Source organism: Penaeus japonicus, unplaced genomic scaffold (assembly GCF_977035675.1).
Source record: "Penaeus japonicus unplaced genomic scaffold, GWHDUDI00000001_assembly GWHDUDI00000035, whole genome shotgun sequence".
Classification (NCBI taxonomy): Eukaryota; Metazoa; Arthropoda; class Malacostraca; order Decapoda; family Penaeidae; genus Penaeus; species Penaeus japonicus.
Genome location: NW_028234437.1, coordinates 11,397,441 through 11,409,940, shown reverse-complemented (window position 1 = coordinate 11,409,940; position 12,500 = coordinate 11,397,441).

Genomic DNA, 12,500 nt, shown 5'->3' with positions numbered 1-12,500 from the left:
CTTAGATAGATAGATAGATAGATATAGATCTGTACACACACACATACACACACACACACACACACACACACAAAGCACGCACAACACACACACCACACACACACAACACACACACACCACACCACACACACATATATATATATATATATATAATATATATAATTATATAGATAGATAGATAGATAGAATATAGACATTCTGTACACACACAACACACACACACACACACACAACACACACACAAAACCACACAACAATTATATATATATATATATATATAACATATATATATATTATATATATATGTTATAACTATATTATACCTATATATGTTACATATCAATATATAAATCTATTTATATATATTTATATATAATTATATATATATATATATATATTATATATAACATATTCATAATACATATATGTTAATATATATATATATATATATACCAATATATATATATATATTATCTATATATATATATATCTATATATATAATATATACATCCCCCACACACACACCCACACACACACACACACATATATATATTATATATATATATACAAATATATATATATACCTATAAATAAATGTATATATATATACGTATATATATCATACCACATAATGCATTTCATATATATATATATCAATATATATATATATATATATATATATATAATATATCTTTATAAATATATATATGTATATCAATAGTATTAATAACATATACATACTACCTATATACATATATGTATATATATATGTATATATATATGCAATAATTATACATATATCCCCATATATTACCAATATATACATATATATCATATACACTTATATAATATATATATATATATATATTATATATATATATGTATATATATATATATATGTTTATATATTAATATATATATATATAATTATTATATTTATATATCTTATATATATATATATATATATACCTACTTTAACATATACATTATATGTATATATATATATGTATATATATATGCATATATAAATATTCTACATATATACATATATACATATATTACATATACATATATATATATATATATATAATGTAATATATTATACTAATATATATATATCATGTATATACTATCATATATTTATATAGAATATATTATATATCAATATCTATATACCCTATATCTGTGTATATATAATATATTATATATATATAATATATATAAAATATATAAATATATATCTACATATTCATATATATATTATATCTATATATATATCAATATATGTATTATATTATGTTTAAATTATATATTGTATATATATATATATATATATATATATATATATAATATATATTCTATCAATATATATTATGTATATATATATGGTATTCTATATATATGTATATATCATATAGTTTAATATATATATATATTATACTGTATATACACACTGCATATATATATATATATTATATATATATATCAAATATAGTATATTTTATAGTGCTATGTATATAGATATATAGTATATAATGAGGATCCAATATGATATATATATATATATATATATATAAATATATAATATATGTCTATATATATGATTACATACATACCATTACCATACACTCCGATAATATAATAAATATATATTATATATAAGTAGACTATATATGATATATGATAGTATTACATTTATATATTAAATATATATATATCTATATAGATATATACATTATACATATTAATTATATAGTTATATATCAATAATATATAAATATGTTTGAGTATGATGAATGTCATTACACTACATACATACATACTTTCTCACACACAGCCCACACACCCATATATAACGTATATATATTCTATCGAGCTATGATATATAGTATATTCATACTATGATATATAGTATAATATATATATGTATATTGTATATATATATATATATAATTCTATATTTATATATATATTATAATATAAATATGTTTATATATATATATTATATGTATATATATAAATATATATATATATATATATATTTATATATATATATATATGTATATATATATCGGAGTGTGAAATAACCTTCAATTTTGAAAATGAGAAATGAAGAAAGGGAAGAGAGAGAGAGAGAGAGAGAAAGAGAGAGAGAGAGAGAGAGAGAGAGAGAGAGAGAGAGAGAAAGAGAGAGAGGGAGAGAAAGAAAGAAAAGGAGGATAAAAGAGTGAAATTATTGTTAGCATTACCATCGTCATTATGAGTGTTATTACTCCATTCACTAGCAAATTAGATTTTTTCTTTCCCTTTTCTTTTTCACTTGAATTCTAAAATTATGAAGGACTCCTTTTACTTCATTTGATATAACAATTTACATGGATTCAGCATGATAGTTATTACCCTTGTTTTGTAATTGTTATAACTGTCAACATTATATCATTTGTTCATCAACTTAGCTGCATTATTTATGACTTATCATTGTATTTACTTTTGTTTTCCACGCTTCAAAAAACGAAATTTCATATCACTTACACGTATTCTATCTATCTAGATACAGATAATATGTTCATATATTTATCTCTATCTATTCTTCTACGTATTTCTCATCCACCTGCCAATAAACCTATATTGTGTAAAGAGCGTTTTTTTTCTACCATCCATATATTCACTCATAATTTCCATACCATAAAATATCCCTCCTTTCCCCGTAGTCTTATGGAAACATAAAGAAGAACGATTTATGGAAAAAGTCGATTTTTATGTTTTTTGTTTGATTTTCGTCTCCTCTCCAGATGCCCCATAAAAAGTCTACGGTGTCCATCCGCCAGTTATGGACAACAACACCAGAGTTACGAGGGGAAACCGATCTCTGAATGTACAGGAAAAAGGGTTTTCAGGTTATTTAGGGTATATATACATACAAACACACACGCACACACACACATATATATGTGTGTGTGTGCAGAACATCTTCAAAGACTGTTTTCCCAAAATTGATTTTAGATTTATCTTTAAGACACACACTACGATGCGTTCTCTTCAGAATAAAACGGTACCTTTGCCCTTTGCTGTGTAGTATATCAATTCAAATGTTGAGAGATGTAACTCTCGATATGTGGGTAGCACTACACGTCCTCTACAGCAACGTAGCCTTGAGCACATGGGAAAATCTTACCGTATTGGTATTCAGCTAAGTTCACCATCACCATCTGCCATCAGAGAACACTGGTATTCCACTGGACATCCACTCACACAGAATTATTTCCAAATTTTAACCTCTTCCTCATACAGACTTAACCTCGTCATCTTGGAATCGCTGTTTATCTCGAGGATGAAGACAGAGCTTAACAACACAACAACTGCCATCCCATTACACACCCAATGATTCCAGATTTTCACTGTAAGATTTCTCCTTTATTGGTATTGTGTTTTGTAATTTTAGTTTCTGCTTTTACTGTTTATAAATCGATTATATATATATTGGTATTTCTCGTTAACCTTCTATTATTCGTATTAATCATCATTTTTATAATTGTCGTTGTTCACCCATTTTTACGGTGTTAACTATCTTTTAATAATAATTGTCTTTAATTTGACCTTTTTGCTAGTTTAAACCATTTTTAGCTAATCACTTTTGTATTCATGTTTTTTTTTTGTTTATTTTTAGCACTGATGGTGAAGGTAGTAATCTTCGAAAAGTCTGAAAAATAAAGGTGATGTACGTAGCCGCACTGGTGTTATTTTTCCTGATCCAGTTACGATTTCCGAGAGGAACATCACTCGCTGATATATATATATATACATATATATATATATATATATATATATATATATATATATATATATATATATATATATATATATATATATCATATACATACACACAATACATGTATACAATATATAGATACACATGTATATATATGTACATATGCATACATGCATTTTACATACATACAATTATTATATATACAATATATTATATTTATATATCTTAGATATATTATATTTATATATATATATATGTATATACACAAATATATATGTACATGTAAACATATATACATATTTACGTATAAAGATAGATATTTTAGGATGTATTATACATATACAAAATATATCTATACACATTTTCAAGTTATCTATGTGGGGGGGTATATATATATATATATCTATTATACTAACATATATATATTTCGATTCTATACGTCGTGTGTGTGTATGGCTGTTTATATATATTGTTATACATATGTATGGTTTATCTATATATATATCTAAAATATAGTATATATATATATAAGTATATTATATATATATATAATATATTTTTATCTTATATGTATATAGCCCTTTAAGATAACCTGGAAAACCCTTTTTTCCTGTTACATTCAGAGATTCGGGTTTCCCCTCGTAAACTCTAGGTGTTGTTGTTCTATAACAGGCGGAAAGGAACACCGTTAAGTAGCCTTTTTTATGGTGGCATCTAGGAGAGGAGACGCATTGTATTATTCTTACATATATATATGTATTATATATATATATATATATATATATTAGTATATATTTGTACATATATATATATATATATATTATTGTGTGTGTGTGTGTGGTGTCGTGTGTGTGTGTGGTGTGTGTGTATGTGTGTGTGTGTTGTAATGTATACATATATATATATATATATATATATATATATATATATATTTCTATAATACATATATATATATCATATATATCATATATATATATACATATATATTATATATTCTCATATAATTTATATATATATAGAATATATAATATAATATATATATATATATATATATATACATACATATATACAGAACAAAAAGAGGAAAGTAAGCAGCAGAAACAAGGTCACGGGAAACACATCAAACGGGAATGGTTTTGAAGGAAAACGCCCTTATAAGGAAATATCATCCCCACCTGCGCCATTCTCAGCCAGGTGCGGAACGTATTATGATAATCTTCATTAATCTCAAAGGACAGTGTTATCTTTATACTGATGGGAAGAGAAGCTATAGACCCGAAAGGAGGCCTACTTTCAGACCAAGATTAAAGAGCTCCTAGATTGGCGCAATATCAGTTATCATATCCGGTCCGTCTATCTGTCTGCTTCTTGTTTCTCACACAGTCCCTCTTTCTCTTTCGCTTTTTCTTTCTCCTTCTTCTCTTCCTTTCTTCTCTTTGTTTTCTCTTTATCTGTTCCTCTCTCTATCGCTGTCTCTCTCCCTCTCCCTCTCCTACCTCTTTTCCTCTCCCTCTCTCTCTCCTACCTCTCTTCCTCTCCTTCTCCCTCTCCCTCTTCGTTTTATCTATCCCTTCCCGCTCTCTCTCTCTCTCTCCTTCTCCTACCCCTCTTCATTTCCCTCTCTCTCTCCTACCTCTCTTCCTCTCCCTTTCCCTCTCCCTCTTCGCTTTATCTATCCCTTCCCGCTCTCTCTCTCTCTCCCTCTCCTACCTCTCTTCCTTTCCCTCTCTCTCTCCTACCTCTCTTCCTCTCCCTTTCCCTCTCCCTCTTCGCTTTATCTATCCCTTCCCGCTCTCTCTCTCTCTCCCTCTCCTACCTCTCTTCCTCTCCCTCTCTCTCTCCTACCTCTCCTCCTCTCCCTTTCCCTCTCCCTCTTCGCTTTATCTATCCCTTCCCGCTCTCTCTCTCTCCCTCTCTCCCTCTCCTTCTCCTACCCCTCTTCCTCTCCCCATCTCCCCCTCGCCTGCCCATATTTCCCCTTGCTCCTTCTTATCTCCTCGAGGACGGCCGTTTCACATTTCCTCTGTCTATTACATCTATCGCCCTCCTCTCTCTACATGTTGTTTACTGACGTCTCGCGGCGAAAGGAGGTCTACTTTTCGCTCAAGACGAAGGGGGTTCTGGATGGAGTGATATTGCCTATCATTTCCAGTCTGTTTGTCTTTGTTTTCTTTTTTCTCTCTATCTGTTTGTCCCTCTCCCTCTCTATCTCTTTGTCTATTTCTCTCTCTTACCTCTCTTCCTTTCTTTCGTCCGTTTTTTTTCTGTCTGTTTGTCTTTCTATCTGTTTGTATGTCTCTTTTGACTGTCTGTCTTCTGACTCTCTCTCCTATTTATTATTATCTTCTATGCTTCCCTACATCATAGTCTCTCTTGTCTCTCATATTCTCTCTTTTCGCTGCCTTGTATATATGCTCACCCTGTTCTATCATTTAAAACATGTCTGTTCTTTTCCTTATCAATTTCAAAATCTATTGTATTGCTATCCTCTTTCACTAACGTCTTTACATTATTTTGATCTTCTCTTCCCTGTATCCGTTTTAGCTGACTCATTCCCAATTCATAAATCTTCATTACATTAATTAATTGGCTGAATACGACGCTTCTAGCAAACATCGTATAATTTCGGATTGTTATCATCATCAATTTGTTAATCATGATATAATCACCACCACCAGCCACCTGGCAATCAACAAATGATAATCCTCAATCTGCCATCATTCATCGCCAAAGGGTTATCATCAACAACCTGTCATCAACCAACTTTTCAATCTCTCTGTTATCAAGCAACGTCAACATGGTTATTCAACATGGAATCACCAATCTCTTGATTAACAAAATGACTCTCATCGACCAATCAACTGCCGAATCACTGCTATCCCTAAATTGACAATTGACAAATAATCGTCATTCAAAACTTGACTAGTATTCTAATAAAATATGGTTTGTGTATAGTGGTAGTGGGTTTATCTGCCATTTCATCAACACGGAAGAGTGTTTTGCAAGGCGAAATAGGGTATATATATGTTTGGATTAGATATATATATATATTATTATATATATATTATATATATAGAAGGTTATATATGTTATATATATATGTATATATATATGTATATATATATATATATATATATTAAGAACTGTATATATTAATATATGTATATATTATATTTATCTATATACACAAGTATATATATGGAATAAAATGAATAAATAAATAAATAAATAATCTATATCAATATGTATAGGACACATTCAATATATATACACACTATATATATATATATATATATATATTATATATATATTATATATATATAACATTCATTTATTTATATTACAAAAATATATATATGAATAATATATTATATATATTATACTATATATATATATATACATGTATATCAATACTTTATATATATAATATATATATACTATATTATATATATATATTTATATATATTATAAATATATATATATACATACATACATACACACAATAAGATTTAAAAAAAGGTAAGGAATAAAAGATGAAGAAAATGAGGATAAAAAAGATGAAGATGAAGTAAGATAATGATATGAAGAATAAGAATAAGGAGAAAGAGGAGGAGAAGAAGAAGAAGAATAGAAAAAAAAATATGAAAAGATAAGAAAACCTGGTAACAATTTCTGGCGGATTTGTACACCGTCAGCCATGTGTCTTTTCCCCCGGAATTGGTTTCGTTTTTGTCACGCGCCTCACCAGCCAGTCTCTCTCGCACATGTCTCTCTCCTTTTCTCCCTGTCTGTCTGTCTCGCTCTTTGATCTCTCTCTCACGAAAGCAACAACAGCAAAACATAACGACGACAATAGAAGCGGCAATAACAGCATCAATACAGTCACACTAGTACAAAGTATAAGAGAAAGATAGAATTATCTTGAACTAGGAATATATAAAGAAGAGAACAAAAAATAAATGCGAGAATCAACTTGAAAATGTATATATGATAAAAAAAAATAAAAAAAATAAAAAAAAAATGATACGATCAGGGAAAATATCAGAAAATAGCGAGAGGGCGACACAAAAAGTTTTTTGCTCCGCTGGCGTAAAATTTGATTATCTTCACCGTTTTGAGAACGTTTGTGTGCGGACAACCTTTATGTGTGTGTGTAAATATATATCAGTTTCACAATACACGATTCGTGTATTCTTCAGAAATCTAACATCACGAAAAGATTCAATAATGGGAGTACTGTGACAGCTATTTACATAATTTGGCTAAATATACGTCGACTTTCCGCGTGATCGTGTTCATCCCGGATCTCGTCGGATTAGCTTCCACGAACGCACACGAGCGACATCCGAGCCGCGTCTCAAGGGCTAATGCGAACGAGGGAGGGGGGGGGGGGGGGGGTTGGCAGCGGGGTCCGGCGGCAAAGGAGAAGGTGAAGGAAGGGCTTACAAACATATGAGAGTGACCTACGTCGCGGCCTATGTAATAACGTGGATGTGTGGGGGGGGGTACATATTGAACTGTGGCTGGGATGTTTATTTATTTGTATCGGCTGAGAGTGTGTGTGTTAGGTGTTTTGGTGTGTGAGTGTGTTTGTGGTTGGGATGTGTCCGTGTGGTGTTGCTGTGGGTGTGTGTGAGTTGTGATGAAGGTGTTATTTTGTATGTTTCAGTTTGTCTTGTTTGTGTGTGAGGGTTAGTGTGTGTTGAGTGTGTGAGTGTGTGAGTGTGTTGTGAGTGTTACTGTGTGTATATATATGTAAGTCCTATATATATCCCCTAGAAACAGTATTTAAGTCGCTCTCATATCTCTATAAGGCTCTCTCTCTATATATACTATAAGTCTACCACATAAATCACTCTCTCTCTCACTATATCTCTATCTGTGAGTGTGATGTGGGTGTGTTAGATGCTGAGTGTGGTCGTGTGTGGTGTGTTGTGTGTCTGTTGTTGTGAGTCGAGTGGTGTGTGTGTGTGTGTGAGTGTGTGTGGTGTGTGTGTGTTGTGGCCTTTGTGTGGGGGTGTTTGTGGGTAGTGTGTGTGGGATTTTTTGTTATTTAGGGAGTTGAATGGTGTTGTGATGATTGGGTGTGAGTTGTGTCGTGTTCGATTGTGTGTGTGTGTGAGGTGTGCGTGTGTGTGTGTGTCTTGTGCTGTGTGTGTGTGTGTACTGTGATGTGATCGTAATACTATGGGTCCTATGCTATATATACTCACTCATATATCACTATATATCACATATAATACTAATCATCTATTTATCATAGTGACTTCGTTTGTGTGTGGTGAGAGGTGTTGTGCTGGAGTGGGTGTGAGTGTGTGTGTGTGTGTGTTTGTTTGTGGCACTAAATGCCCGTGGGTGTGTGTGAGGTCGTGAGTGTTGAGTGTGTCGTCGTGTGTGTGGTGTGTGTGTAGTGTGAGTGTGTGTGTGAGGAGTAGTGTGTGTGAGAGTGAGTCGTGTGTCGAGTGGTGTTTGTTGTGAGTGTCGTGTGTTGTGTGATAGTTTTGAAGACGGAGTGTGTGTGTGTGTGTGTGCATGTGTGTTTGTGTGAGTGGTGTGTTCGTGTGTGTGTGTGTGAGTGTGTGAGTGTGTGTGAGTGTGTGTTTTTGTCATGTACTCTATATGTGTGAGATTGTGTGTGTATTTCGTGTGAGTTAGTGTGTTTTGAGTTGATGAGTTACTGTTGTAGTGTGTGTAGTGTCGTGTGTGTGAGATGTGTGCTGAGTTTGTGTTTGTGTGTGTGCAGTGTTCTGTGTGAGCTGTGTGTGTAGTCATCTATATGGTGTGGGTGTGAGTGTGCATTTGTTGGGTGTTGATTGAGTTGTGTTGTGTTGAGCTTTTGAGTGTTAGTCGTCGAGTGATGTCTGTGTGTGTGGTGTTGTGTGTGAATCTAATATATGTTTCGTGTATAATTGAACTATATCTGTGTGTTTTTGTGTGTTTGAGATATGTGAGTGTTAGTGAGTGTTCGTTTGAGAGAGTTTGCTAGTCGTGTGAGTTAGTGTGTGCTTGCTGTGTTTTTGAGTCATTCAGTTTGTGTGTGTGTTTGATTTGGTGTGTGAGTTTATATTTTTAGAGATTTTGATATGTGAGTTTGAGAGTGTGTTTGGCTGTGCTTGGAGATAACTGTGTATATCTATAACACACTCACTACACACACTCACATACACACACACTACTCTCACACATATAATATATATATATATATATGAATATATATATATATATATATATATTGTGTGTGTAGTGTGTGTAGTGTATTGTGTAGGGTGTGTGTGTGTTGGTGTGTTGTGTGTGTGTGATCGTGTATGTCTATATACGTATATAGATATATATATGTAGGTATATATATTATTATATATACATGTTTAAAAATTATATATATATATATATATATATATATATATATATATATATATATATATATATATATATATATATTTATATATGTGTGTGTGTGTGTATTGTGAATGTCTATATACAGTATATAGATATATATTGTAGGTCTATATATATATAATATTATAATATATATATATATGTATATAATATATATATATATATATATATATATATTATATATATAAAATATATATATATATATATATGTATTTTTTTATATATATATGTTACATATCATATACTGTTATATATATATATATATGTATTATATATATATATATATATATATATATATATATATATATATACTATATATATATATGTATATAATATATAATGTATCATTATGTATACATACCTATATATATTTCTATTATATATTTTATATATTATATAAATATATATATATATATATATCTATCTATCTATCTATCTATCTATCTATCTATCTATATATATATAACAGGGCTATCCCGAGACAGAGCTCTCTCGAGAAAGGGCTCTCCTGAAACAGGGCTGTCCCTCACCACGTCCGGAGCCAAAACGCGCTATTTATTTGCTAGCTGCCAAGAGCAATACGCTCAACCACGTGTTCTCTCGGCCGGGAGTTCGCCTTTCAACTGGCCAGCACTTTTACCCGGTGGTTCGCGTCACACTCTCGTCTGAAGGGAACCACGTCTTTGTATATTCAAAAATGCAATGGTAGTGACATGTTTTGCTGCGATTGAATTATTTTCTAGGTGGATTCTAAACGTCAGTCGTTATCGTTATCAATATCTTTTAAATATGAATACTGATATCATTTACTATTTCTATACTAGATATTTGCTATTACGATCATTAAACATGATTATCATTATCACTATTTACTATATACTATCCTTATTATTATCGTTATCGTTATTACCGTTACAAATATTGTCTTTTTTATCATTATCGTTATTATTATCATCATCATTATCCTCACTATTATTATCATTATTATTATTATTATTACCATTTTTATCAGTATTACTATTATGATTATCATTATTACTGTTATTACTATTGTTACTATTATCTTCATTATCATTGCTATCATATCACTATCATTATCATTTTTATCATCCTTACCATTTTTATCAATATGATAATTGTTATCATTATCATTATTATTATTACCATTATCATCAATATTAGTATTGTTCCTTAATATTATTATCCTTATAATTATTGTTAGCATTATCATTATTATCATCATTGTTATTCTTGTTATTATTACCATCATTATCATTATTATTTTCATTATTATCATGGCTGAGTGTTTATTTTATTTTATCCAATACGACATCATCTGTCAGAGTAGCAGATGGGTCACTACATGGACTGGCCACCTGTCAGAACCAGCAACTTTTCCTGCGATGGCCACGTCCAGTCACATTAATATTTTCAGTCGAACAATAGCTTCACTTCTGCTGTCGGTCTGCGCTGCTGGTTATACATTATGCCAAACATATCTGCTTTGTTTTTTTTTAAAATGGTCAGACCTGATTACTCTTGTCTCTGACACACACATACACACACACACACACACACACACACACACACACACACACACACACACACACGCGCGCACGCACACACACACGCACACACACATATACAAACACGCACATACATACACCCGGATGAGTAGATTGTATATACTTTGACTTCACGAAATTTTTGACATGGTGTTACACAGTAGATGGTTTCGAAATTGATAACTCAAAAAGGAATAAAAATGAGAACTCCTCGAGTGGATGAAATACATCTTACTTGACATAAGGAGAGCATTCATGTATATGGACCTTTTTTTGAATGCTCGGTAAGGCCTATTTTTGAATGCACTGTAGTAGTATTGAGTCCCTACTAAAAGGATATAGACAAACCAGAAAGAGTTCAAACAGCCGCTACAACATGGGCGCCAAAGACCTGCGAGATATGAGTCTACGAGGAAAGATTATTGAAAACAAGACTTATTACTTTGGTGGAAAGAAAAAAAAAGAAAAAAAAGAGGTGACATGATTGTGCTGTACAATAGTGTCACAGGGACAAAAAAAAAAAAAAAAAAAAAAAAAAAAAAAAGAGAGAGAGAAAAAAAAAAGTTAGGCAAGGATGAGAAGTCACAGAAAAATAAGTTGAAAATAAAAAGGTGATATAATTATGAAAACAAAAATCAACTTTCAAAAGAGAATTATAAAAGAATATAAGAACCTCCTTAATGACATGTCGTCACCTTTAAAAAGATACATAACAACCTAAAATTAGCAAACGGGACCCTCTCAGCTTAGCTCTCTCTCTCTCGCGTTG